The sequence below is a fragment of the Rhodamnia argentea genome, chromosome 2 (genome assembly GCF_020921035.1).
Source record: "Rhodamnia argentea isolate NSW1041297 chromosome 2, ASM2092103v1, whole genome shotgun sequence".
NCBI classification, from domain to species: Eukaryota; Viridiplantae; Streptophyta; class Magnoliopsida; order Myrtales; family Myrtaceae; genus Rhodamnia; species Rhodamnia argentea.
The window spans coordinates 16,495,737-16,501,736 of NC_063151.1; the positions used below are offsets into that span (position 1 = coordinate 16,495,737).

General features: G+C 34.2%; 1 long non-coding RNA gene across 1 annotated transcript; it reads right to left on the bottom strand.

The window, feature by feature from the left end:
• Positions 1-710: 710 nt before the first annotated feature.
• Positions 711-1,322, bottom strand: LOC125313904. The gene is made up of 3 exons (XR_007197617.1): positions 1,254-1,322; positions 1,008-1,083; positions 711-925 (listed from the first exon to the last, which is right to left on the bottom strand). It is a non-coding gene; the product is annotated as an uncharacterized LOC125313904 (long non-coding RNA).
• Positions 1,323-6,000: the final 4,678 nt, after the last annotated feature.

Genomic DNA, 6,000 nt, shown 5'->3' on the forward strand with positions numbered 1-6,000 from the left:
AATTTGCGACGATATTTGCAACGAACTCTGTTCGTCGCAAATGTCATTCATCGCAAAATTAGCGACGAAATTTAATTTTTTGTCGTTAAATTGCGACGACGAATTGGCGACATATTATTTATTTGTCACAAAGTTCATCACTAATTTGCGACGAAAACTTAATTTCGTCGCTAATAGTTGCGACGACTTTATAAATAATTTAGCGACGAATTCTGCGACGACACCTTCAACGATGAATTTTGCTGTTAATGTTATTTAGCGACAAATTTTTATTAATTATTTAGCGATTAATTTTTGTGACGACTATTTCATTAAATGACGAGATTTTATTTTCCCATACATTTTTAGCGACGAATATTGCAACGAATATTGTGCAATGACGACTTTTGGTGACGAGTTTTGCGATGAGATTACACACAACAAAGATATTAAAGAATATTCAAAACATGAGTGGCTGCGCCATAGAATCTTTTACATATGATCAAGTGAAAGAGAGTTCAAATATGCACCCTCTAACAGTCCAAAAGGTATCCAATAAAAAATGAAATACTAGTAAATACAAGAGGTCAAATATGCACCTTGTTTCAAGAATATATACTAGTAAATACCATGTCAAATGAAAAATGAAATCGCAAGAGATGAACTGCCCTAAAAAAACACAAACCAATGATTAGCTTTCTCTGTACTCTTGGACTTCTCTTGAACAAGTGTTTTTGTACGAATTGATGATCGGATCGGATCAAACAAACCATCCTCCGCAAGAAAAGTTGTTCTAAATCAAAGAAATGAAAACCACAAATGAGCACTGCAAACTAACTGTTTTAATACTATAATAACGACCAACATCCACAGAAAGTAATAACCCGAGCTCTTTTGCTTTTGCAGATTTCCGTCCTCCAATATCTTCATCACATAACAAGTAATTCTAGACACAAAATTAGGAAACTAAGTAACTCAGATTCATATAACACTCTTAATACTAAATCATGAAAGGAATATGAGATGACCATCTTCTTGCGGAATGATCCGGTTACACAACCTCCATGTCGTTTAATTAGATCTTTCGCTTCTTCTCTCTCCAAACTGGAAAATTGTAAATGTGCCACTAATAAATCTCTAGATTCACAAATCACTAAAAGCGTAAGCAACCAGGAAAGAGATGTCCTCACATGGTAAGAGAATAAAAAATATGCAACTGGGAATTTGGAAGCAAAAGTTTTAACTTAAAGAAGGGGGAAAATGATTTGAAGTACCTATCAAGTGTTCCACTGATTACAAAAGTTAAACCCGCTAAACAATATGGAGCACTGTCGGGGACTTCCCGGCACATAATGAATCAACATAAACAAGATAATTAATTACAAGAAAACATTTTATCCCCAAAAGATTTAAAGGCAATATAATACAGTAGGCTAACACGGGTTTCTTATATGTAGAATTAGTAGAAGGCCATGGAATAGAGGAACCTACCATCAATCAAGTGATCAGTCTACTTATGATACAAGTATTTAATCAGAATTTTTCCCAATGTCATCCGACATATACATGGGATTTAGGTGCAAATGGACTTAAGTCGTGCCATGGTCGAACATGAAGGGTAGATCTATATAGATGATGCTTCACTAGCACCCCAAAAACAAGAAGCCATGTGCAAATCAACAGCATCATTCGGTGGCGGGAAAGAGGTAAAACAGCAAGTAGACTAGCAGATGACCTCCTATTCAAACTTCTTGGAACCGTATTCACCAAACATAACCCAAGTTTTATAAGTCGTGAGATTTACTCTGTGAACAATGTCAATCTGAAGCACCTTCGGGGACTTCCCGCCTTACCTTTTGAGATTTTCTTTTGGTTGAAACATCTTCTTGTTCTATTTCATCTTTCAGCTTCTCCTTATCTGCAGTGATCCAAAGATCTTAAAAAAAAAAAATGAAAAAAATGACCGTATTTGTAAATTAGATGAACTCGGAGAAGTCTCATAAGGTTCCAAACTGATCTCCATGATTACATCTATAAACATGTAAATTACCATCAGTAGCACATAAGAGAATTGGCACATTGACATGGCATTTCAAAGGAAATCAGACGGGAAGCGCTTTGTGATGACCACCCGGAGAGCACAATAAAGCGAGTAATAAAGAACAAATCGGATGAAAACAAAACTTCTAGATATAGATCTCTCTTGTCCGGGTAATGCACCAATACAGAGCAAATCAAGATGAAGAGTGCAACAAAATCAACTTTATTGAGCAACCAATAGCACTCAATTCTGCATGAATTTTATCAAACTTCTCTTAGAGACATAATTACTCTTTCTTGGTTGTTAACCCACGGGACCGGGGAAAAGAATTCTTTCTTCAGAATTTTCAGAAAACGGGAAAAGAGAAAGAGAAGCAAAACCAATGATCACTGGATTGCCCAAGCACACACAGAAAAGGGCTCATACAGAAGCATATGAAGAACAAAACCGACACGAAAAATCCACACAGCCAAAATGATCAGCACCAATCACAAAGAAAAGCTAAAAAGCAGGAAACTTTCATCAAGACTCGCTGCAAAGTCGAAACCAAACTGTTCCACAAGCTCCATCGAGTTGGGATGGTCCTTCCTCTCTTCCAAAAAGAACCAAGAACTCACCCAAAAACGAAAAGAAACGAAATAAAAAATGATTGATCGCAAGGGAGTTTGAAGAACACTGGGTCGCGATACATCAAAACTAAGAGACGATGAGAGTTTTATCCGAAAGACCTCACAAGAATGGGTTTGCCAAGGATCGAATTCGGCCCCTTCGGAGAAAATGGGGTAGACTCGAAACGATGACAATGACCGCAGAATGTTTTGCGACGCCAAAATCAGGCTTGTGGTGGAATGGGACCGGAGAACGCATGGAAGAAGAGCCAAGGGAGCTACACAATGGCTTGTGGTGGGGTGGGACCGGAGAACGCAAGGGAAAAGGCGCGTCCGACGATTTGGGTGAGGGCGAGAGGGTGAATGAAGAAACCTAAGGGGAAGTCGGGAAAATGAAAATTTTGGGATATTTGGCGGGATGGGTTTACATTTTGCGATGAACTTCAGTTTTCCTCGCTAATTAGCGATGAAAAATGAAGTTTGTCGCTAATTAGCAACGAAAATGTTTGTCTGTCGCTACTTAGCGACGAAAACGATTGTTCGTGGCAAACTTTTAAGAAGAGAATTAGCGATGAAAAAGGTGATTCGTTAGCGACGAAATGGGTTTTCGTTGCTAAATGCTCAATAGGAGGTTAGTGACGAAAAACACTGTTTGTCGCTAATTATTTTTTATTTATATTTATATTTATATTTATATCGTATTAGTGATGAAAATAGTGATTCGTTGCTAATTTGAACATTTTTTTTGTTATTTTTATTTCTATCATATTAGTGACGAATATACATTTTGTCGCTAAATTAGCGACGAAAATATCGATTCGTCACTAATTTTAATATTTTCTTTGTTATTTTTATTCATAGTGCTAATTTTGCGACGAAAATAACAGTTTGTCGCTAAATTGAATATTTTCCTTTTTATATTTCTATCATATTGGCGACAAAAACTATGATTCGTCGCTACATAGTGCTAATTTTGCGACTAAATCAACGTTCGTCGCTAAATGCTTCATAACAAATTTGCGAAGAAATTTGGTTTTCGTCACTAAATGCTCAATAGGAGGTTAGTGACAAAAAACGCTGTTCGTCGCTAATTATTTTTTTATTTTTATTTATATCATATTAGCAACGAATAATACATTTTGTCGCTAAATTGAACATTTTCTTTGTTATTTTTATTTCTATCATATTAGTGACGAATAATACATTTCGTCGCTAAATTAGCAACGAAAATTGTTATTCGTCGCTAATTTTAACATTTTCTTTGTTATTTTTATTCCTAGTGCTAATTTTACGACGAAAATAACAGTTCGTGGCTAAATTGAATATTTTATTTTTTATTTATATTTCTATCATATTAGCGACGAAAACCATTATTCATCTCTACATAGTGCTAGTTTTACAACAAAATCAATGTTCGTTGTTAATTAGCGACGAACAACAATTTTCGTCGCTAACTTTTAAAAAGAGAATTTGTGATGAAAAATGTTGTTCGTTGCTAATTAGCAACGAAATAGGTTTTCGTCGCTAAATGCTTAGCAACAAATTTGCGACGAAATTTGGTCTTCATCTGTAATTGCTCAATAGGAGGTTAGCGACGAAAAACACGGTTTGTCGCTAATTTTTTTTCATCTTTTTTACTTTTATTTATATCGTATTAATGACGAATAATACATTTCGTCTCTAAATTAGCGATGAAAATAGTTATTCGTCGCTAATTAGCAGTGAAAATGTTTGTCCATCGCTACTTAGCGACGAAAATAGTCGTTCGTGGCAAACTTTTAAGAAAAGAATTTGCGATGAAAATGGTGATTTGTCGCTAATTAGCAACGAAATAGATTTTCGTCGCTAAATGATTAGCAAAAAAATTGCAACGAAATTTTGTTTTTGTCACTAAATGTTCAATAGGAGGTTAGTGACGAAAAACCTTGTTTGTCGCTAATTATTTTTTTTTTTTTTTTTATTTATATCGTATTAGTGATGAAAATAGTGATTCGTCAATAAATTTGCGACGAAAATAGTGATTCGTCGCTAATTTGAACATTTTTTTTGTTATTTTTATTTCTATCATATTAGTGATGAATGTACATTTCGTCGCTAAATTAGCGACGAAAATATCGATTCGTCACTAATTTTAATATTTTCTTTGTTATTTTTATTCATAGTGCTAATTTTGCGACGAAAATAACAGTTCGTCACTAAATTTAATATTTTCCTTTTTATATTTCTATCATATTAGCGACAAAAACCATGATTTGTCGCTACATAGTGCTAATTTTGCGATGAAATCAACGTTTGTCGCTAAGTAGCGACGAAATAGGTTTTCGTCGCTAAATGCTTCGTAACAAATTTGCAATGAAATTTGGTTTTCGTCACTAAATGCTTCGCAACAAATTTGCAATGAAATTTGGTTTTCGTCACTAAATGCTTCGCAACAAATTTGCAATGAAATTTGGTTTTCGTCACTAAATGCTCAATAGAGGTTAGCGACGAAAAACGTTGTTCGACGCTAATTATTTTTTTATTTTTTTTATTTATATTTATATCATATTAGCAACGAATAATACATTTTGTCGTTAAATTGAACATTTTCTTTCTTATTTTTATTTCTATCATATTAGTGACGTTTAATACATTTCGTCGCTAAATTAGCGACGAAAATAGTTATCCGTCGCTAATTTTAACATTTTCTTTGTTATTTTTATTCCTAGTGTTAATTTTGCGACGAAAATAATAGTTCGTCACTAAATTGAATATTTTCTTTTTTATTTATATTTCTATCATATTAGTGACGAAAACCATTATTCGTCGCTACATAGTGCTAATTTTGTAATGAAATCAACATTCGTTGTTAATTAGCGATGAACAACAATTTTCGATGCTAACTTTTAAGAAGAGAATTTGCGATGAAAAACGTGGCTTGTCGCTAATTAGCGACGAAATAGGTTGTCATCGCTAAATGCTTAGCAACAAATTTGCGACGAAATTTGGTTTTCATCTCTAATTGCTCGATAGGAGGTTAGCGACGAAAAACACTGTTTGTCGCTGATTTTTTTTTCATTTTTATTTTTACATTTCGTCTCTAAATTAGCGACGAAAATAGTTATTCGTCACCAATTTTAATTTTTTCTTTGTTATTTTGATTCATAGTGCTAATTTTGCTACAAAAGGCCACGTTTCGTTGCTAATTAACGATGAATGTTGATTTTCGTTGCTAAATTTTAAGAAAAGAATTTGCGACAGAAAAATACGTTCATTGCTAATTAGCAACAAAACGTGGCCTTTAGTCGCTAATTGGCGAGGGCGCCTACTTTCGTCACAAAGGATATAGCGATGAATAATCTTTTCATAGCCGTTTTCGTCGCTAATGTGTGA